Source organism: Tupaia chinensis, unplaced genomic scaffold, assembly GCF_000334495.1.
Source record: "Tupaia chinensis unplaced genomic scaffold, TupChi_1.0 Scaffold144378_1, whole genome shotgun sequence".
In the NCBI taxonomy this organism is placed as follows: Eukaryota; Metazoa; Chordata; class Mammalia; order Scandentia; family Tupaiidae; genus Tupaia; species Tupaia belangeri.
The window spans coordinates 2,576,984-2,600,746 of record NW_006204238.1 but is presented as its reverse complement, the minus strand read 5'-3'; the positions used below and the strand labels follow the sequence as shown (position 1 = coordinate 2,600,746).

The window sequence follows — 23,763 nt, the reverse complement described above, 5'->3', positions numbered from 1 at the left end:
ATTGTTCAGTGATGGTTTTTCCATCAGAGTGCCACGAAATTTATTTACTAAGACCTATTACTTTTTTTCTATTTCCTGTAGTACTTTATTATGCATTTCAGTCTCTTCTTCCTAGTACATAATTTTACTTTAACTTTTTTATATTTTTATTTTTCATTTATATTTAATCATTGTACCTCTTTATAGCTTGCAACATGATTTTTCCCAGCACACATGTGGTGCATGTTAATCAAGTCAAAAATATTACTTTATGCGTCATTATCAACAGATCATTTTCCCTTCTTGTGTCTATTCAATTTTTTTTCCTCCTCAACCTCTTTCTTTCCCCACTCACTACCCACCTCCTCCTATAAAGTCACTGGTTTCTACACTTCCCCCTCTGCTGTTATACCTTTCACTCTCAGTTTCTGCCATACAATGCAGACATTTGATATATATTCAGTGGGGACATAGATGTTTGGCTTGCTTTTCTTAGCACTAAGTTTTCTATACTTACCCACTTTGTATCATATCAAAGAGTTTCTTTGTTTCTTATGGCTAAGTTGTATTCCATAGTCTATATGTGCCACATTTTTTTCTATCCAGACATCCATTCTGGGACATTTGGATTAATCCCACGTGTTAGTAATTGTGAATCATGCTGCAATAAACATGGATGTGCAAATGTTTTTCCAACAGAATATTTTCCTATCTTTTGAGTGCATACATAGGAGTGGTATTATGGGCCACGTAGTAGTACTATTTGTAGTTTTTGAGGAACCTCTATATTGTTTTCCACAGTGGCTGTGCTAATTTACATTCCCACCAACAGTGTATTTTTTAACCACAGGTCAGCCCTTGTTCATTATCATTTTTTTTAAGAGAGATATTTTTGCTATAGGGCACTTACCCTTGCCAGAGAGCCAGAGAGACAGAAAGCAAGAAGTCATAACCCAGGGGAGATGGCCACACCACAATCCCTTCTCTTCCATTCTCCTCTCGGGATTTTGGGCATGCATGCACATGCACTCAGCATCGTTTTTAATCCACTGAGTCCCAAACTCGAACCACAGTTGACTACTTGGGAGTCCAGTGACACAACCATTATGCCATCTGTTGATCCTGTTCATTATTTATTTATTATTATTTTAAGCACAAACCACCCTAGGGCACCTTTATTACACTACCATGGGCAAAGGAACCCATGGGGTTAAGAATTGTTTTGTTTTGTTTTGTTTTGTTTTTGTCAAATAAAGTTAAGGGGAAAAAAGACTATTATGTCAGCCTCCTTCCTTTGGTCATTACAAAGCAATAAAAGTAAAAAGTTATTCGTAGATCATGGGCAGTTCAAGGAGTATCTCTGCTCGGTTCTTTCTTCTCCCCTCTCCTCTCCAGAGCTGGGAGAGCCAGTCCTTGGGAGATGCAGGAGTAACTGGTTGAGGAAGGTTTTTCACTTTAATTTTCTGTAAAAGCAAGAATTAATGAGAACTAGTGGGGATGGCCTCTTCCCCAGTTGGGACATGGCTAGGCTGGAGGTGAAGAGTCTCCCTCATTGGAAGGTGCATGTGCAGAGGCCAAAGGAAAGGGTGGGGTTGCTGAGGGCTCCATTCTTTGCTAATCTCACAAGCACGCACATGCGCATACACAGTCTGTGACTCTTGCAGGTAGCGTGGTTTCTGATCCTTCCTTAAGATGCAGCAGTCTTTTTAAAAATTTGTATAATAATAATAATATGAATTTCTCTCTCAATTTTTTGTGTTTTTTTTGTGTGTGTGTTTTTGTTTTTGTTTTGTTTTGTTTTTCATTTCTTTTAGGGATTGGGGTAGAAAGGGAGAGGAAGAAAAAGTGTCATTCATCTGTTAGGTCCTGAACAAAAGAGAACTTCTGTGTGACTGAGTCCGGCCTCCTGCCGCATGGAGGGATTGGGCCCCTCCTCTGAAGGGGCGCAGGACAGCACCCACCTGGGAAAATTGGCTTCTATCTGAAACTTTTCAGGGCTTTCTTTTGAGGAGAATAAGAAGTCATGGATTACTGTTAGAGACTGTGAAAGGTGGAATTGTCTCTCTACTCGAGAATCATTGGGTAATTTGAAAATGATCTTGACACTTTCAGGATCATCAGGAGAAGATTCAGGAGGCAGACACTCCAATTTCCTTTCCTTTTCCACCTGTAAATTCTGCCACCACCTCTCTTCTGCCAGATTTTACTGCTGCACCTCTTCCTCTTTCCACTGGTTCTGCTCCTGCTCTTCTCGTTTCTTCCTTTCTTTTTCCTGGTCCACTCTAAGAGAGGCCAGGTAGGCCTCATCCTGCAGCTGTCTCAGGATCTGGTTTCTCTCTTCTCTTTCCAGACATTCTGACACCAGGTAAGTCTGATTCGCATCCATGATAAATGTCAGTTAATTAATGAGGTCGTCAGGTTGAATGAGGCCTTCTAGCTGTACCACTGCAGTCATCCTCCAATCCTTCAGCATAATCATGGCCAGGAATGGGTAAGTGTCCTCTCATAAAGACTGTGAGATGCTATATCCTTCAGGTCTGTTTGTAGAGCATGCCCAGAAGAGCATCCTAGTGTTTATTGGAGAAATAACTTCAGGTGAGCTCATCAGAGTCTTGGTTGTGGTCTTGACACAGCATAGCTGTAGATTCTATGGTCTGCTGTATTAACCTGCAAAGGGCAGGAAGGAGGTGGGTTGAAAACCCTTGGTACACCCTCTTGCTCATTCAATGTGTCCTGTACAGCAACCTCTAAGTTCCAGTTATGCTGCTCCAAAGTATGGTAACATTAATCCATAGATTCTATGCCAGTCAGATCCTGAAACTGCAGCAGTTTCTCTGTCTACTCCTGGGTTAGGTCCTGCTCCTCAGGTGCCTCCATCTTGCCGCCGCCTGTTTGCTCCTCATTGTCTTTTTAATCATAACCCTTCTGATTGGGGTTAAGTGGTATCTCACCGTGGTTTAAATTTGCATTTCCCTTATATAATAAGAGATGTTAAACATTTTTCATACACTTTTTGGTAATTTGTCTGTCTGCCTTGGAAACTTGTTGAACTCATTTGTCCTTTTTTTAATAGGGTTGTGTGTGTGTTTGTGTGTGTGTGTGTGTGTGTGTGTGTGTGTGTGTAAACTGCTTGAGTTCTCATATATTCTGGTTATCAGTCCCTTATCTGAAGCATAGCTTGCAAATATTTTCTCCCATTCTTAGAGTTGTCTCTACACTCTAATTATTGTTTCCTTTGCTCTGCAAGCTTCTTTAGTCTGATATAATCCCACTTACCTATTTTTTGGATTATTGCCTGTGCTTTAGGAGTCTTATTTAAGACATCTTTGCCTACTCCAATATCTTTGAGAGTTTCCTCTGCACTTTCCACCAGCAATTTTATAGTTTGAAGTTTTATGTTTAGATCTTTGCTCCATTTGTTGCTGATTTTTGTTAATGGTAAGAAATAGGGGTCCAGTTTCATTTTTCTGCAGGTGTATACCCAGTTCTTCCAGAACTCTTTGCTGAACAGATTTTGTTTTCTCTCATTGGACTGTCTTGTGTCCTTGTCAAAAACCAATTGAAATGTGGTGAGAAGCACGGTGCCATGTATAATCTACCTTCCAAAATTTTTCCACTATATATCTTCCACTCCATTTCTGATTCAAGTTTATACATGTAGATGATAGCAAAATATCACTACAGGAAACATCATTCTGATTGTGGACAGTCTGTCCACAGCCCCCTCCCACTGCTCTGGTGAGAGAGGAAGCTGCTTTTCCACAGAGACGCCACCCTCGTCAGTGCCACCAGCATCACATACCTCTCAGTGCCTTTGTCTGGATGTGGGGCCTAACTAATATTTTTAATGAAATGGCACAGAAGGTATATTTTATACTCTGTACTATAAAAGATTATATTATTCATTCATTCTTGAGGGACCAGCAGATAGCATAATGGCTGCGTCTCTGGATTCCCATGTAATCGACTGTGGTTCGAGTCCCAGACCCAGTGGCTTAAACTCATGCCAGGTGTGTGTGCGTGCATGCCCAAGAACCCAAGAGAATAGAGGAGAAGGGATAATGGTGTGGCCATCCTCCCCGGGGGTGGGGGGGCTGATTTCTCGCCTTCTGTCTCTCCGTCTCTCTCTCTCTGTCTTTCTGGCAAGCACAAGTGCCCTATAGCAAAAATCTCTTTCTCAAAAAATAAAATAAAAAACAAGGAATAATCTTGAAAAAGTTAAAACTTAAAATCTCAATTTCCTTTTCTATAACTTATATATAATCTTGTCATCTGAATTCTCTGTCATTTAGTATAGTGCTCAAGAACAGAAAATAATACTCCAGAGACTAAGAGAAACCTTAGAAGATGAGGCGGCCTTCGTTACTGTCACTAAGATGCAAGCATGGCTTTAAATCAGTAATCATGAAAAGCTCTTAACAGTCAAGGCTCTCAGGAAGGCTCTTGAATGGCAAGAAGTGGAATTTTATGTGTATACTTTTCTTCTTTTATTCCTGTGTCATAGAAAGGAAAGGAAATTTCTAAAGGAGGAAGATCAGTCAAAAATCAAAAGATTATAGGGCAACCTGTTTTCCGGGACCCCCCCCCTCCTTTCTCTGGGACTCTTTTCCCTTTCTCTTTTAATAAATTCCTTGCTTTACTCTACCAAAAAAAAAAAAGATAGAAGAAATGCAAGGATATCATTGTTCAAGTGAATAATGAAAGTAAGAGCAAAAGTCCTGAATAACAAAGTTAGCCATGTTCTTCCACTCCTGGCTTCTTGGCTAGCACACCATTGGCAATAAAGCTAACCTGATTCTGGACCCCTCTAAGTCCTCGAGACTTTCTTTTTATGGCAAAGCTTGCAGCCTCTTTACCCACTACATGTACTCCACTCTTAGAAGAAGAAACAAAGCTAAGTGACCCCTAAGCTCATAACACATTGTTTTCAGGTCCCTTTAGCAGCTAACTAGTGACTGACTAGTTGAAATCACTTATTTTTCTCACACTGTTCTGGGAGTGCACAGTTTGTGTGTTAGCCTGATTTTTCTGAGATACAGACCTTCAAGAGATTTACTGCAGAATTAGATGTTTAAGAGATTTATTAGCGGAAATGTCTGTGAGGGAAATTGGAGAGGGAGCTGTAATAAAGTGAAAGAATTGCCAGGCTGGAATGCAAGCTGAATCTCATGAAGTAAAAAAAAGAAGGAAAGAGAGAGAGAAAGAGAGAGAGAGAGGAAGAAGGGAGAGAAGAAAGTAAAGAGGCTGGGAGGGAAGGAAAGTCTTGGTAGTGCAGTGATAAGAAAGGGAAATAATGATGGGACATCTTCAAACCAGTTACTTGACAGAATGGGCAAATCTTTTGTACTTGTCATGCTAAATTACTGCCTGGAGCAGGGTTCAAGCACAGGTCAGTTATGCTGTCTGCCATAGGAGATCTGAGAAATGCATTTTCATATTGTCATAGTTGCCACTGAAACCTTTTGGAAGTGATGGATTATGCAGTGGAATTTGAAGCTTTCTTATTTTCCATATGAAGAAATGTATTAATGAAGGCCTTTCATTTAAAAGTACATGTATTTTTCTATATACTCATGATTATATAATTTTCAATGCTTTCTTCTTGCTTTTAATTATGTGATCTTATACCCAGATCTGCCGAGATAGTATTTTTTTTGAGATTATAGGGCAACCTGTTTTCCGGGACCCCCCCCCTCCTTTCTCTGGGACTCTTTTCCCTTTCTCTTTTAATAAATTCCTTGCTTTACTCTACCAAAAAAAAAAAAGATAGAAGAAATGCAAGGATATCATTGTTCAAGTGAATAATGAAAGTAAGAGCAAAAGTCCTGAATAACAAAGTTAGCCATGTTCTTCCACTCCTGGCTTCTTGGCTAGCACACCATTGGCAATAAAGCTAACCTGATTCTGGACCCCTCTAAGTCCTCGAGACTTTCTTTTTATGGCAAAGCTTGCAGCCTCTTTACCCACTACATGTACTCCACTCTTAGAAGAAGAAACAAAGCTAAGTGACCCCTAAGCTCATAACACATTGTTTTCAGGTCCCTTTAGCAGCTAACTAGTGACTGACTAGTTGAAATCACTTATTTTTCTCACACTGTTCTGGGAGTGCACAGTTTGTGTGTTAGCCTGATTTTTCTGAGATACAGACCTTCAAGAGATTTACTGCAGAATTAGATGTTTAAGAGATTTATTAGCGGAAATGTCTGTGAGGGAAATTGGAGAGGGAGCTGTAATAAAGTGAAAGAATTGCCAGGCTGGAATGCAAGCTGAATCTCATGAAGTAAAAAAAAGAAGGAAAGAGAGAGAGAAAGAGAGAGAGAGAGGAAGAAGGGAGAGAAGAAAGTAAAGAGGCTGGGAGGGAAGGAAAGTCTTGGTAGTGCAGTGATAAGAAAGGGAAATAATGATGGGACATCTTCAAACCAGTTACTTGACAGAATGGGCAAATCTTTTGTACTTGTCATGCTAAATTACTGCCTGGAGCAGGGTTCAAGCACAGGTCAGTTATGCTGTCTGCCATAGGAGATCTGAGAAATGCATTTTCATATTGTCATAGTTGCCACTGAAACCTTTTGGAAGTGATGGATTATGCAGTGGAATTTGAAGCTTTCTTATTTTCCATATGAAGAAATGTATTAATGAAGGCCTTTCATTTAAAAGTACATGTATTTTTCTATATACTCATGATTATATAATTTTCAATGCTTTCTTCTTGCTTTTAATTATGTGATCTTATACCCAGATCTGCCGAGATAGTATTTTTTTTGTTGTTTTTTTTTTTCAGAGAGAGATTTTTGCTATAGGGTGTATGCACTTGCTGGAGTGACAGAGAGACAGAGAGACAGAAATCACCTCCCAGGGCGAGATGGCCATACCGCAATCCCTTCTCTTCCATTCTCCTTTTGGGATCTTGGGCATACGTGCATGTGTGCCTGGCATGAATTTCAAGTCAGTGGGACCCAGGACTTGAACTGTGGCTGACAACATGAGAGACCAGCAATGTAACCATTTCATCATCTGCTGCTTCCCTAAGACAGTCTTTATACAGATAGTCCCACTGGCCCATGAATTGCCTTAATTGCCTTAACCTTGGAGTCTCCCCAAATCTAGTCTCAACTCATCCTTCTAATCTTTTTTTTTTTTTTTGAGAGAGATATTAAAAAAAAAATTTTATTTAATTTTATTTATCCATTCATTTGCTTTATAATTTGACCAGAGCAAGACACAGAGAAAGGGGGGCGGGGAGGAGTGAGAAAGGAAGCCACCAGGTCTGGAAATCGAACCATTGTTAGCCATGTGGGAGTGTCCAGTGCCTTAACCACCATGCCACCTGCTGGTCCCCTGAAGAGATATTTTTGCTATAATATGCATATACTTGCCCAAGAGACAGAGAAACAGAAAGCAAGAGATACCCTCCAGGGAGGATGGCCACACCACAATCCCTTCTCCTCTCTTCTCTTTTTGGGATACTGGGCATGAATGCACATGTACCTGGCGTGATTTCAAACCACCAGGTCCAGGACTTGAACTGCAGTCAACCACATGGGAATCCAGCACTTTAACCACTATGCCACCTGCTGGCCCCTATCATTCTAATCTTTAAAAATTATATATTATTTTATTTAACTTTATTTATTTAATTATTCATTTACTTTAATTTCACCAGACAGGGACAGAGTGAGTGAGAGAGAGAGAGAAAGCCGAGAGAGCAAGCTGCCAGGCCCAGGACTCAAACTATGGTTGGCCATGTGGGAGTCCAGCACCCCTGACCACCACACCACCTGCCGGCCCTGCTTGTCAAAGTTTTAATGAGAAGTTACTGTCTTATTTATCAAAATAAAAGAGGTTGGACCAGCCGCTGTGGAAATATGGAGGTTCCTCAAGGACCTTCAAATAGAACTACCATATGATCCAGCAATCCCACTCCTAAGTATCTACCCAAAGGATAGGAGAACTTTCAGTTGGAAAAGCACTTGCACATCTATATTTATTGCAGCATTATTCATGATTGCTAAGAAATGGAGCCAACCCAAATGTCCACAAACAGATGAATAGATTGAAAAAGTGTGGCACATACACTCCATGGAATACTGTTCAGCCACAAAAAACAACAAGACCCTGGCATTTGATAGAAAGTGGATGACCATGGATGATCTGTTGTTGAGTGAAGCAAGTCAGGCTATGAAACAAAGACATTGTATGTTTCCACTTAACATATACTGACTGTCCGCACTCTATGGTAGAGACCGAAAGACTGGAGACATAAAAGCAGTAAAAATTATCATGGACTCTGGGGACAAAGTGGAAAGAGAATGGGAGAGGGCAAGAGTACAGGAAGGGAAAGTTGGGGAAATATGGAAAAGTAAGATATTTGTGTTACACAGATATGGTTTGTTGCCTGTTAGTGATGACGTGTATAGTAGTATCAACTTGTCTGCTGTGTGGCATATATCATGTTGAATAAAATCTCTTTACAAACTAAATGATGTATAATGACCGAATGTATAAAAATAATAAATAATACTAAATAAAAAATGTTAAAAATAACTAATAAAAAATACCTATCATTCTAATCTTAATTCCCACTTTGTTTTACCTTCTAGTTAAATGCATTTGAAATAGTTGCTCTTTGCCTTAATGACTTACTTATCCATTTCTATCTTTTTGCTCACATTGTTTTCTTCAACTAACATTTATTAACTAGCATAAATTTACTGTGCCTTTCCGTGGGCCAGGCCCTGTACTTACAAATGGGTGTATGTTAGAGAACAGAATAAATGTGTTTCTGCCATTTTAGAGTTTTGAATCTAAGAGAAACAAGCGACAATAAGCAGGTCAATCATCGAATGTATGGTTAGAACACATGTAAGAATTTCAAAAGTGAAAGATTAGATTTCTCTGATGGAGAGGAGTTCTGTTTTAGATAGAGTGGTTAGGGAAGAAATCATATTTCATCTAGAACTTGGGTGATGGAGGGACTATAGCGGTATGGAGAATGTAAACTCTCCAGGTACAAATTGTGTCATCTTTAAGGTATTGCCATGATCTTCACAAAGTCTTTTCTGAGTCTCTTCATCAGACTCTCAGCCACTTTCAGCCTTTTGTTATCTACCTCTCTTCTATCACATAATATGTCATAAATCGTACTGTATTTATGCATTTGTTTTCTATCAGACGATAAGAATTTGGAAGGAGAGGTTGCAGGTGGTATGATGGTTAAAGGTGCTGGATTCCCACATGGTTGACCACAATTCGAGTCCCAGACCTGGCAGCTTCTCTCTCCCTTTCCCTTTCTCTATCTCTGGTCAAATTAAAATATAATAATAACAAATGAATTAAATAAATAAATAATTCTTTAAAAAAAAAAAAGATTTTTAGAAGTTTCTGTCCATGCCAAATTTACTCCTGTATCTAGCATGAAATTCAGGGTAACACTCTCTGATCACATGCAACAAATATTTGTTGAATGCATGAACATTTCCCACTCCCTGCACGTTTGCCCTTTCTAACATTTGTTCCTGTAACAGTTGGAAACAGAGGTTTCATATCATGTCAATAGTTGAAAAATATCACTCACATAGCCAGAGAGTTCTAAACGTTAACCAAAAGCAAATCTATAGTACATGAGAGCATTTCTGTTGGGACAATGAGATTCTTTCAAGACGGAATTTTGTAGGTTTATCGTTTATTTGAAAATCTATTGTTATAAACATTAATAAGCTTCACGAAGAACACTTGACAAGATAGTAAGTGAGTTACTATTTTAAGAAAACTCTTTAGTAGGTAGTTTCCACTGGCTTCTAGAATTTAATTGGTATTTTTCTATACAAAACTAGCATGGGTGTTCAGACACCCATGGACAGCCGCTTGGCTTTTGGATCAGCCCATAGCTATATAGATACTCGTTTTTACACTTTGTATAAATATTTATCATCTCTTTCTCTTAGTAGCTATGGTCTCAGAAGCAAGAGAGTGTAAATAAAGAGAAAGAACAGGATGTTTTTTGATAGGCTACCATCTCACGTCTTCATTTTAACACTATTTAAAGAAACATTTTTATTTAAATTGGACTTCTTCCTTCTATGAAGATTTCCTTTTAATGTCATTTTCTTTTCTTACAGAAAACCCCAACTACAGGCAGAGTCTCGTTAAAGCAAGAACTGCAATTTTCACAGGGTAGTGCCTTGAAACTCTAGAATGGGAATGTTCCTTATCCTAAATTCAGTGTCATCATATCTAATTTTACTATCCCTGAAGCTGTTTACAGTAGAGAACTTGAAAAACATGTGTGACAGCCTTCATCTAATCCTAAACAGGCCATACATATTATTTTCTAAAGAACAAAATAATTTCTACTTACCCAACTTATGTATTTGCTTTTATCATTTAAATATTTTCCAGAAACACATATTTAGGATACATGATTTGAGACCAGAAGTGAATCAATGTCAACTTTCCCCCTCTAAATATTGAATGCCTTTTAATATGTGACAGATTTTTAAAGCATTTCAAACTTGACCTAATGTCTATAAATCTCCAAGTAATACTGTACTTGAATTTTACCCAATTTACCACTCTGTTCAGCTGTCAGGCCTTTATCTTTTGAAGATCTTTAAAAATCATCTCCTGGGGCCAGGTTGAGGGACTGGACTCCTACATGGCTGAATGTGGTTCAAGTCCCAGATCTGGCAGCTTCCTTTCTCACTTTCTCTCTCTCTCTCTCTCTCTCTCTCTTTCTCTCTCTCTCTCTCTGCCTGTCTCTTTCTCTGGTGAGCATGTATGCCTTATAGGAAACTTTAAAATAATAATAAATAAAAGTATATAAATAATTTTTTAAAATGTATCTCCATCCCTATCCATCCCTATCTCTCAACCTTTATTCAACCTCTCACCAACACCTCCCACTTCCACACACATGCAATTCATATTATCTAGACTAAAGCTGTATCTTTCAGAAGAGTGAAAAGATGGTATTTAGTTAGTCCAATACATATGTGTGTTTGTATCTGTTTCTACGTTTTTATTTCTGACTGAAATGTTTTTATTTATCATATAACTGACCTCTATTAAGGAGAAATAAATCCATCAAGGGAATATATAAAGGGTACTGTATATCTTTTTAATTCTAGACTCTTATTTAATTTATACCTCCTGCTCTGTCTTCATAATTTCAAACTTCTTCATGCTCTGAACTTCACTAAAATAGATAGAATAATAACAGCTGAGGAATAATAAGTAAGCAGGAATTAAGGAGGAATGAAAGAAGAACATGGCACAATAAATAAAACAAAATAAGTAAAATAAAATAAAATAAAATATCTCTTACAAACAAGATTGGAGGCCTAGGTTATATTTTTAGTCCACTGCTAACTATTAGTTGTGTGACTTTCATCAGTGCCTTAATACTCAGGGACCCAATCATTTAGTCTATAAAACTATGGATCATTTAACATTTAGGTCCACCCAACTCTAGCCTTCAATGGTTTTGTTTCATTTTATTTGTTGCTCTCATTTATTGTTGTCAGATCTCACTGAGGGGTTCATGGACAAAAATGCTTAAAGAAATACCAAATACACCGTAGGGCTTATGACTGAGCTCTAAGGCCTCTGCCTGGCTTAAAATCACAGTTCCATTACTTACCACCTGTATGACTTACAGAGAAGTCAAGCTCTCTGTGCCTCTCTATTCGCTTCTTTAAAATAATGACAATAAGAGTGTCCAGAGCATGGATTTAGCTCTTGAATTAAATTAGGTCATTTTTGTGAAGTGCTTAAAACATGGTGATTGGCCCATGAAAAAATGATTATTAAATGTCAGCTGGTGGGACCAGCAGTTAGTGTAATGGCTTTGTAGCTGAACTCCCATGTAGTTGACCGTGGTTCGAGTCCCAGACCCTGTGGCTTAAACTCACGCCAGGCACGTGTGCATGCATGCCCAAGATCCCGAGAGGAAAATGGAGGATAAGGGATTGCGGTGGGGCCATCCTCCCTGGGGGGTGATTTCTCGCTTTCTGTCTCTCTGTCTCTCTCTGTCTTTCTGGTGAGTACACGTGCCCTATAGCAAAAACTTCTCAAAAAAAAAAATGTCAGCTGGTATTATTGTTTTATATTAAATATCTGTGTGTCCATGATACTGTCCAAAGTGAAACCATGTATTGTCCCTTCCCATTTCTGCCTGTTATGAATTTAAAGTTTTGGAAATGTCAAATTTTTAATAAAGGGAGGAAATACATGGAATGACAGCAAAGAAAACATTTATTTTTGACATATTCCTTGTTGGAAAAGGAAATGCTCTACTTAACTGTCATGATAAGTTACCACCCTTAATGAAATAAAGAACAAGAAAATTAGAGATAAAACAGAAATAATAGAAGGCAACAGGAATGGGAAAACATGGAATGAAAACAAGAATGTCTCTGGTAAGGTCCACAAAGGGTAGTTTGTGAATTTGTGAATTTTTTGTTTCATTTTTGCCATATACCAGAAAAAAAAAATAGTCTTTCTGCTTTTTTTTTTCCTTAGGGTAGGTTGACTAAAAAAATTATCAAATATAGACACTTTCAAAAAGAGATCCTGGAACACATATACACAGAGTTAGCTTCTGTCTCAACAGTGAATAGAGGCTTCTAAGTCTCATTCCAAAAGTTTTTGAGTAAAGATATCAACATGACCTTTCTATGGTATTATGATTTATAGAAACTCAAATGGGAGGGAGACATTCAATTTATATCTCTGGGAAGATGAGCTGTGTCATTGATTTGACCTAAAATTACAGGCATCATATTTCTCAGAAATGTTCTACCAGTAAGCATGTTGGAAAAGCCACTCAGTTTTGTCATAGTGCTAATCATTTTCACAGTAATAGGTGAGTTGCCAGACAGAGAGGATTAATATTGGAAACTCTTTGAAATTGTTCTTTGGTTCACAAAACACAGCATCATAAATAAAGATAAAACTCTTTTTCTGCTATTGAAACCTTCCTTGAATGGAGGCTAAGGATGCATAATGACTTTGACTTTGATGGTGATTCTGTCAGGCAGTGTCATCCAACATGGAATGATAATGGGAACACTGGAAAGGCTATTCTGAGGATAATGTTTCTAACCACTGGGATCTGATTTTTGGACAAGGGAATCTCTGAAACTCTACAATAACTGCTCAAATATTTTTCTTATTTTACATTACCAGGATTTGTTATTGTTACTTGTTTGGTTTAGATTTTAATCATATAAAACTGTTCGCTGTTAAAATTAATTTCAGCTCAAGTCATTTAGTTGAATGAAGATGTAGTAAGTACTTTGTCTTTCCTCAGTTAAATTAGATTGATTGTTCTCAGATAGAACTGCACCTTCCAGCAGAGATTTCCACTGGACTCCAGACCCCTGATCTTCACAGTGTTATCTGTAATGGCCCCTCATCAGAAACTCTTGGTCCACCCAGCATGCAGCGTGGTCACTTTAGTCTCATATACTGTCTGCATAAATTTAGAGTCAAGATGTCCTGCAAATCAAGCCTCTTTTTTGAGCCCTGTTTTTTTAAAAACTTTATTCATTGTATTCATGACAGAGTGTGTGCCAAGAGAGAGAGAGAGAGAGAAAGGGAGTGAGAAAGAGAAAGAGTGAGTGAAGCATTCTTGACAATGTCTCATCCTGCTGCATTCCCCCCTCTCCAGCCCTTTAGCCTGTCATGATCTTGGGCACATGCATATACACCCGGTGTGTTTTTAAGCTGACTTGGGGATTTGAGCTTGGCATTCCAGCTCAACCGAGCCATGGAGCTTGCTTCCAACACTGCAGTTCAGTTCGAACCTACTGTGGCATCAGGCTGAGCCTCAAACCTCATTTACTTACAAAATGCAGGGAATCATTTCCGAATTTCTCTTCCAGAGGAGAAATTATTCTCTTTATAGTTGTTTCAGATAGAGCTCTGTCATAGTCAAAATAAATGTGTAATATTATCTATGAATGTGCCCTCTTGATATTTCTCCTTCTCTAACAACCTACCAGATCTGGAGACCATGTCCAGTTCTACTTAATCTGTGTAGGCTTCCCAGGCTGTTCTAGTTTTCAGTGATCCCAACCATATCACTGGCATAGTAACTCATCAGGCAGTGTTTTGAGAAGGCTCATTTTGCTCATTTCGACTCATCCTCACTTTGTGGCTTCACAGTGTGTGTGTTCCTATCTTGCTCCTCCAATGATCTGTTATCCGCTTGAACATGAAGATTTGCCTTATACTTTTACTTCTCACAACCCTTGCCTCTTATGTTGCTTACTCTATGTTTGATGACTGATTGGACACATAATGGTCAAAATATTTATCAAATGGCATGTCACTTCAAAACAGGAAAATCACTTGTAAAGGATTTCAGGGATTTGACTTTGACATTATCTTGAAGATACAATAGGGCTTTAAAAGCAGCCACTTGAGGGCCAGCATATAGCATAGCAGTTGTGTTGCTGGACTCCCACATGCCGACCGTGGTTCGAGTCTCAGACCCAAAGGCTTGAAAAATCATGCAGGGCATGTGTGAGTGCATGCCTAAGAAACTGGGAGGAAAGTAGAGAAGGGATTACAGTGTGGCCATCCATCCTGGGGGGGTGATTTTTCACTGTCCCCCTCAGTCTTCCCTACCTCCCCCAGCCTCCTTGCCACCATGAGCACACAAGCCCAAAGGCAAAAACCTCTAAGGGAGAAAAAGCAGCAGCTACTTGAAGCTAGGCAGAAGTGGGAATGAGAGGACTAAATGAATGACACACCTAAATGCCATGGAATGTAGGAACGGTACAACATGTTAATCCGTTTTCTTCTCTGATTAATCCCTCACTGGGAGCGGGGAGAAGAGTCAGGTATTTCTAAGAGGCAAGTGTTTCTGATCATTATCCTACTAAATGTTTGGAACATTGGGAGAAATTGGGAGAAAAGGATTGTCTGGTTGGAAAATAAACTGGCATTTCAACATGTAAATAGTTGAGCCAAGTGCAAATTTCACAGACCAAACAAAATCCTCACAAGTCTAATGACTTTGGAAAACGAATTGTACCCTGGCTCACAGGACATTTTCTTCCTGTCTACAGTAAGCTGTGTTTGGGAAGTCTGTAAACTGTGTTTGCGATCTGGATCAGACACTGGCCTTTAATTTCTCAAATTACAGTTTAGTGATCCCAGATCAAAAGTCCCTCCATAGGCAAGTTAGTAAAATTAGCAGCATAATTTATAACCAGAGTGTAACTGCATTGTTCCCTCCACAAGGAAAATGTGAACTTTCTTTCCATCGGAAGTCTGTTTACTATTATTCCCAGATGTTGTGACAGTTTCCATCCAAATGTTGCCGAATAGAAATAAAAAGCCCCTTTTGAAGCTTAATTTTCACTACTCTCTGTATGGATTTTTTCAGAGTCTGTAAGAAATGCTAGAATTAGGCCAGCAGGTGGCATGGTGGTTAAGGCACTGGATTCCTACATGGCTAAATGTGGTTTGAATCCCAAACCTGGCAGTTCTTTCTCACTTTCCTGGTCTCGCTCGCTCTCTCTCTCTCTCTCTCTCTCTCTCTCTGGTGAACTTACATGTCCAAAAGCAAAAATAAATAAATAAATAAATAAATTTTTTCTTTAAAAAAAGAAATGCAGGGACTAGCAGTTGGCATAATGGCAATGTCACTGGACTCCCAAGAAGCTGACTGGGGTTTGAGTCTCGGACCCAGTGGCTTAAACTCACGCCGGGCGTGTGTGTGTGTGTGTGTGTGTGTGTGTATGCGTGTGTGTGCCCAAGATCCCGAGAGGAGAATGGAAGAGAAGGGATTGCAGTGTGGCCATCCACCCTGGTGGATGATTTCTTGCTTTCTGTCTCCCTGTTTCTCTCTGTCTTTCTGGTGAGCACACACACCCTATAGCAAAAACCTCTCCCCCCCAAAAAAGAAAGAAGAAAGAAAGAAAGAAAGAAAGACAGACAGACAGACAGACAGACTAGAATTATGACTTGCATTGGAAAACTAGAAAAGAAAAAGGGAAAAAATCCCCAAAAAGTGCATCCCGGGAACCAGCAGTTAGCGTAATGGCTATGTCGCTGGACTCCCATGTAGTCGACCATGGTTCGCGTCCCGGACCCAGTGGCTTAAAACTCACGCCGGGAGCGTGTGCGTGCGTGCCCAAGATCCCGAGAGGAGAATGGAGGAGAAGGGATTGTGGCGTGACCATCCCCCCTGGGGGGTTGATTTCTCGCTTTCTGTCTCTATGTCTCTCTCTGTCTGTCTGGCAAGCGCACGCGACCTATAGTGAAAACCTCTCCAAAAAAAAAAAAAAAAAGTGCATCTCGAACTTTAGGGTACCTCTGAATCACCTAGGGAACTTGTGGATCATGATTCCTGAAGGTCTGGGTTGGAGCCTGAGAGTCTACATTTCTAACACATGTCCAGGTAGCGCTATGTAGCTGGACCATGGACCACACAGCTTGGAGCAGCAAGTTCTACTGGACAGAGAGAACATTTTTTATATGGAAAACAAATTACAACTCCACTCTGGGTTATAATTCCAAGCAAATAATGAATAAAAAAGTATTGCCTTTTGACACGTCTGAGTCTGAATGGAAAATGAACACTGGCCATTTAACATTTTAAATGTGGCAGGAGTACTTATTGATGCATTAATCTGGATTTTGTTCCTGCCAAGCCTTTTTTTGCTTTGTTGTTTCCAGATGTTTGCAGATCTAAAGAGCTTTTCTTCCTCGATTTGTTTACAAACAGTGGGACAGAGGCAAGCATCTTTGGAGTTAAGAAAGGTGGGAACCATGGAGAAGAAAGAGAGACTAAGGAGATATTGTTTAATGTTTATCTCTATGTAAGATCTTTAAAGACCCTCTCTGTATCACAGTAAGGAATGGAGCTATGATAATGGCTGAAACTTAATATCCCACCAACTTAAATCAATTTTAGAAAACTATAACGTGTCAGTCTTTGCACCCTCACGCCCTTGGGCAAAAATTTCTAAGAAAAAAAGAAATGTATTTAAGGAAGACATACTCAACAATATGGACATATTATCTATTTATCTTTATTCATTGCCTCCAAGTATTAAAAATAATTAGATATGTAAGTAGATTTTATGATTAAACTCTAAAGACAGAAGGTTACCTTTGAAGGCTGCACTTTCGTTGTAAAAATAGGAAAAAATAAGACTGACCTATGGTCTAGTGGTTAAGAGATCCAGATCCCACATGACTGACAACACAGTTCAAGTCCCAGCCCTGGAAGCTCGAAAAACCTGCCAGGCACTTTTGAGTGTGTGTGTGCCCAAAATCCTACCAAAATGGAGAAGTGGAGGAGAAGGGATTGCAGTGTGACTATGCCCCACTGGAGACTGCTTTCTCCTTCTCCCTCTCTCTGGCAACTGTACATGTCTTTGGGCAATACAAAAAAGGAAATTTGAAAAATAAATATATACTTAGGAGGTTATAATTAAAGAAGATCATTAAGTTGTCTGAGAAGTCATGACTTTTTTTATATTCTCCTATGCAAAAATTATCGTGACTTTTCCAACAACCTAGTATATGATTATAAATTCTAACATCTTGAAAAAAATACCTATTTGTGCTAGTAGGAAATGTCCATGGAGAGAAAACACTGGAAATTTATTTCTTACAAGTTTTATATAGATTCCAGTTATTGGAGGAAAGTATTACAAATAATCCACATTTTACTATGATTTCTAGAACTTTTTTGGAGGTCTTAAGCTCCTCCAACACTATTAAGCTACTTATTTATAACACATTCATGAGTCACATTTTCCTGTTTAGAGAGATCTTCCTAAAGGTAGTAACTATATAAAAATAGTCTTCATCCTATTGTCCTCCTTGCCAGTCTTTTTAAGAAAAATCACTGATGGGGAACTCTAGAGCCCAGTTCAAAGGGAAGGGTGAAATGTCAGAAATTACTAGAATGTGGCCAATTACTAAGGAATGTTGTTAGGACAGATGTTCTCCAAGGAATTGGAAGGGAGAAAGATAAGCATTCAGTAGAAGAGAATGGAGAGCAAAAGGTTAAGGAGACAGAATAGAGAGCACAGACAGACAGTGGTAAGGATGTTGTGTTGTCCGAAGTGTGTGTTTGCATTAGTAAGTGGTAAAAAGGAATTCAAAAAGATAAAAGAATGCTTTCTGAAGAAACACTTGGACTGAAGAATCGAACTTAATCTAGCAAGTGAGGAGAGCCATTTGAGTCCCTAAGTAGAAGCATGGCAGAATAAATTGATATTTTAGGGAGTTTAACCCAGCAGAAGTATAAAGAATGGACTGGAAGGGACCAGCACTTAGTGTAATGGCTATGTCACTGGACTCCCATGTAGTTGACCACTGTTCAAGTCCTGGACCTGGTGGCTTAAACTCACACCAGGCACGTGTGTGTGCATGCCCAAGATCCCAAGAGGAGAATGGAGGAGAAGGGATTGCAGCATGGCCATCCTCCCTAGGGGGTGATATCTCGCTTTCTATCTCTCTGTCTCTCTCTCTGTTTTTCTGGTGAATGCACATGCCCTATAGTGAAAAACCTCTCAAAAAAAAAAAAATGGAATGGAATCCCTGCACAGAACAGAGCTAACAGACTTTGGAGTAAGATATTAATGAAGAAATGAGGCCTCATTAGGGAAATGTTAAGTGAGAAACAGGATAGGAATGGCCTAAGAAACACCTAAAGAAAGGACCAATTGCATGTTCTGATAACTAATAGGAAAAAGAACTACTCTATTTAAATTGCTATTAATCACTCTGTGTATTCAAATATTTCAATTGTTTAGCAGCCTTTTATGTCCAACTGAGAAAATTAGCAACTATTCATTTAATACTAATTTTAAAGGATTATCATAGGATTTCCAGAAAAGTATTTACAGGCACACCTTTAGAACACATAGACTACAACTCTCTTATTTTTTTAAGGGAACCAATGCATTTGATTATGTTTTTGTTTCTTTTTTCCTTGCTAAAGGACACATGCACTCACCAGAGAGAAACAGAGAGAGAAGTGAGGAAATGGCCCTAATAAAGGATGTCACAATCCCTACTCTTTCATCTCTTCCCTCCATTCAGGATTTTGGGCATCCACATACACACGCTCAGCATGTTTCTCAAGCCTCTGGGACCCCAACTGTGTGGTAGACTAAGTGAGATCTCAGCCTACAACTCTTACATATGTTGTAGATAAGGTAACAAGCCAAAAGTAAATGAAGATCCCACTACTACAGGCCAAGGGATTTATTCATGTGCTTATTCATTCTACAGATGTTTAGTGATTTCCTGCTTAGATCAAGACATTTTTTGGTTTTGGGTTCCTTATAGTCTAATTATGAGAAAATAAAAGGAAGTGACTAGAAATGCCTCTTTTAGGTTGTTTGGTTAGATAAAGTTTCTATGGGAAGATTCCATTTGAGCTGAAGCCTGACCAGTTAAGACAAAGATTCCAGTGTTAGCAGCAGCAAAAGTGAAAGTTGGATACACTTGCCTTATTTAAGACCTGGGTCATCATGGTAAAGATGTTGGACAAGAAGAAAGAGAGATAAGCAGGTACCACTCCTGGAAAGCAAGAAAAGGAAAGAAGAAACTAACAGAAAACATAATTCAAGCTGACTTAAGTAATAAGAAAACTAAGACATTCATTTAAGTAGAAAACCAGGTGAGACAGTCTTTAGGTACTAAATCCAGTATCTCCAAACATATTTCCCATAAATTTTCTTGTCTTTATCCTCATAACTGTATTAGCTTCATCATCGGGGTTGGGATGAATTACATGAGTGAACTATAAGATATATAATAGAAAAAATAAATAACTAAACTTTAAAAAGAGAGAGAGAAAGGAGAAATTAGGAAGTGAAAACAACCATTCGGGTAAGGACTTAAAGGATCCAAGAACAAGAAAGAGGCACAACTCCTAAAAAGACAAAAATAGTGTATCCTTTCTAGTTGATTTTATTATCATTATTATTATTTGGTGTTGTTTTCTAGAAAAGAGAAATATCCTGTTGTGGTTTTCATGAAAATGATGTGAGTGGCCTAATAATTTCTAGAGATCCTTTTCTCTTACATACATATTCCCTTAAGAAGAAACTAGGCAATTGAGATTTTCCAACTTAAGTAAAGGGCTAATGGCAGATAAGACTCAATTAGGATCTAAATGTCGATACATGTTATTCTGGTTGTTCTTCAGTTGTACCAACTCCTACAAGGACACTATGTATGTGTGTATATATAGCATTTACTGCAGATCCTAAACTTGATTTGTGTAAATTAATTGATCTTTCTTTGCTCCATCTACCCAAAGGTGTCTTTGTCAGTCCTTTTAATTTCCATCCACCAGAAAGTAGAGCAGGGCAGAAGTTGTATGGGAGTCCTGTCCCTCACCCCTCCTTACCTCCTGGCCTCAGCACAATACAAACTCTGTTCAGAACTTGGCTAAATGCTTCTTTTCCCACATTCAATCAGGGTACACTTAAAGCCATACAGTGTCTCTGTCCAGCCAGAAAGCCTATGGGCAGGATGCCCCTTTGGAATAACACAAAGACACACTGTGCAAGGCATCTGTGGCCACAGCAGTGGCCATGTATGGATTATCAATAAGACTTTTGACTTTTTTTTATTTATGTCATATAATCATCACCTTAAATATTATTCAAACAAGGAAACCAAACTTATAGACTAGACTTTAAGGCTTTATCTACTCTATAGCTATAAAGAAAATAGCTACTTTTCTGTTTAAACAAGTTCCTTTCAGGAAAATGTCACATTCTCTTACACCCAGTGTAATTTTTCACTTTAAATGATAATGTGTGATTTGACTGAGTCTTTGACTCTTAATTTTAATTGTACATGTTGAAAACTATAACTACAGTTAATTTAGGTCTAAGGTTCAGCAAAAGGTTGAAGGTTTAAAGGATGCTTCTCACAGGAACCGAGAACTACAGAAGACAACTTAGAGGGCAGAATCAAAAAGCATAAGCATCAGGTACCTTACTGCCAAGGTACAGGTTATGGTGGTCTGTTACCTTATCCATCTCCATTCGCTTTTTGGCAGAGCTTCAGTTTCCTATTACAAAGTAGGTGTTTTTGTTTTGTTTTGTTTGCTTTTTTGTTTTGGGGTTTTTTGGAGAGGTTTTTGCTATAGGGCGTGTGCACTCACCAGAAAGAGACAGAAAGCGAGAAATCTCCCCGGGGCGATGGCCATGCCTCAATCCCTTCTCTATTCTTCTCTTGGGATCTTGGGCACACACGCACACGCACTGGAGTGAGTTTAAGCCGCCGGGTCCTGGACTCAAACCGCAGTCGACTACATGGGAATCCAGCAACACAGCCATTACGCCAACTGCTGATCACACAAAGTAGGTTTTGAAATCAGTTCCATGTTGGCCATGAAGCAGAGTTTCAATAACTCATCTTCCAAACAGGCATTCAGAAAATGAATCTAAAATGTTTGAGTCAAGTGTTTGAGGGAAATTACATAAAAATTTTTGTTTTGCTTTTTTATTTTTTTACTACATACAAATGTGGCAAAAATATCTGCAAAATGCAAGTGCCTTTCCAGTAAGACTCTCTGTTAACTACTAGTGTATTAACATTGGGGAGATTTTTTTTAACAAGGTGTAGTGATATACAATAAGATAAATTTAGAAAAAAATATCTGGTAAATGTTAATCAAAATAATGTCATGTCTGATAGATATTAATCAGAAGAGACAGCAATGAAATTTGCCAAATTGACTGACTCTTCCTTTCATAAAAGATCTGTCTGTAGAAGCAGTGCTGTTTGGCAGTATTTTATCCACAGTAAAACTTTCAACATTGGAGTCATATCCTCTCAGAGCCAGTGCTTTATCAACTGAGTTTATGTAATGTGAATCTTCTGTTGTAATTTCATCAACGCTCACAGCATCTTCACCAGGAGCAGATTCCATCTAAAAAAGAAAAACAAAACAGAACAAAACAAAACAAAAAATAAAAAAAACCCTGTTCATCCATTAAAAGCAACACTTTTCAAACATTCAAGTTTTATTATGAGAGTGCAACAATCCCGTTACATCTTCAGCCTCCACTTCTAATTCTAGTTCTCTTTCTATTTTTACCCTATCTGCAGATATTTTCTCCACTAATATCATGAAACTTTTAAAGTCATTCTTGAGAGTGGAAAACAACTTTTACAAACTCCTGATAGTATTGACATTTTGACCTCCTCTTATGACTCAGTAATATTCTTAATTATGTCTAGACTAATGAATCCTTTTTAGAGGTTTTTAATTTACTTGACCCAGATTCCTGAGACAGATAACTATTTACAGTAGTTATAGCCTTATAAAGTATGTTTTCTAAATAACAATACTTGAAAGTCAAAATGGCTCCTTGGTCCATGAGCTGCAGAATGGATGCTGTGTTAGCAGGCATGAAGACAACATTTATCTCCCTGTACATCTCCATTAGCGCACTTGGATAACCAGCCCCATTGTCAATAAGCAGTAATACTTTAAAAGGAAATATTTTTTTCTGAGCGGTAGGTCTCTTCTTTTAAAATATTTTCTATAGGTTTTTGCTATAGGGCACATGCACTAGCCAGAAAGACAGAGAGAGACAGAGAGACAGAAAGTGAGAAATCACTCCCCAGGGGGATGGCCACACTACAATTCCTTCTCCTCCATTTTCCTCTTGGGATCTTGGGCATGCATGCACACACACCTGGCATGAGTTTAAGCCACTGGGTCCATGACTTGAACCATGGTTGACTACATGGAACTCCAGCAACATAGCCATTACGCCTCCTGCTGGTCTCAGGTCTCTTTTTTTTTTGTATTTATTTATTTATTATTTACATTTAATCACATGTATCTTTACAGCATACAAAACAAAGACTTTACTATATACATTCTCATCAGTAAATAGCTTGTCCTTTTTTGGTCAATTAAACGTACTTTTGCTTTTTTTCTTCCCCTCTCCCCTCCCTCTTTCCCATACTAAATTTTTTCACATTTTATTGATTCACAAAAGATCTTAATTAAACTAAATATATTAATAAGGCTAAAATCTAGTACCAAGTGCCCCATAATAATGAGCTTGAAAATTCAGGAGCTATATCATAAAAAGATGTACTGTCATCATACTTTGTTTTTCTATGTCTAGAGCATGGGAAGAGCAGATTTAGCATAATTCTTTTTTTTTTTTTTTTTTTTTTTTTGTGGGGGTTTTTCTTTTAGGCGGGTGTGGTCTGCAACAGAGAAAGACATAGAGACAGAAAGCAAGAAATCACCCCCCAGGGGTATGGTCACGCCACAATCCCTTCTCCTCCATTCTCCTCTCAGGATCTTGGGCACGCACGCATACCCGCCTGGCGTGAGTTCTAAGCCACCGGGTCCGAGACGCGAACCGTGGTCGACTACGTGGGAGTCCAGCGACATAGCCATTACATTAACTGCTGGCCCCCAGATTTAGCATAATTCTTAAGGCTCCTAGAATTTTCAGGATGGTAAATGAGTGCTGGCTTCAACTTAGAGTCACTATCTGCATTAGCCCCTGACAAGTAGGTCAGCCTGTCCTTCAAAGCTAGACATTGAATTCTCCTTCTACTTCCTTATGAAAGTCCTAGATAGTAGAGATTGTATGGTGATACAGCAGTAAAATACAACAATCTATGCGGCTGACCCACATGGGAAGGTTCCAGGTTTGCATCTCAAGACTTCTCTGAGTACTCCATGCATGCACATGCCCATGATCTGGGACTGGATCACAGTTTTATGTCCTCTCCTCTCCTCTCCTCTCCCCTCCTCTC

The 23,763-nt window shown here is 38.8% G+C and overlaps 1 protein-coding gene and 1 pseudogene across 2 annotated transcripts in view; one reads left to right on the top strand and one right to left on the bottom strand.

The window, feature by feature from the left end:
* Window positions 1-23,763, top strand: part of GHR (growth hormone receptor) — a 275,628-nt gene that overhangs the window by 164,280 nt on the left and 87,585 nt on the right. The gene's annotated exons all lie outside the window — the stretch shown is intronic.
* Window positions 1,828-2,584, bottom strand: LOC102481825 (FAS-associated factor 2 pseudogene; annotated as a pseudogene).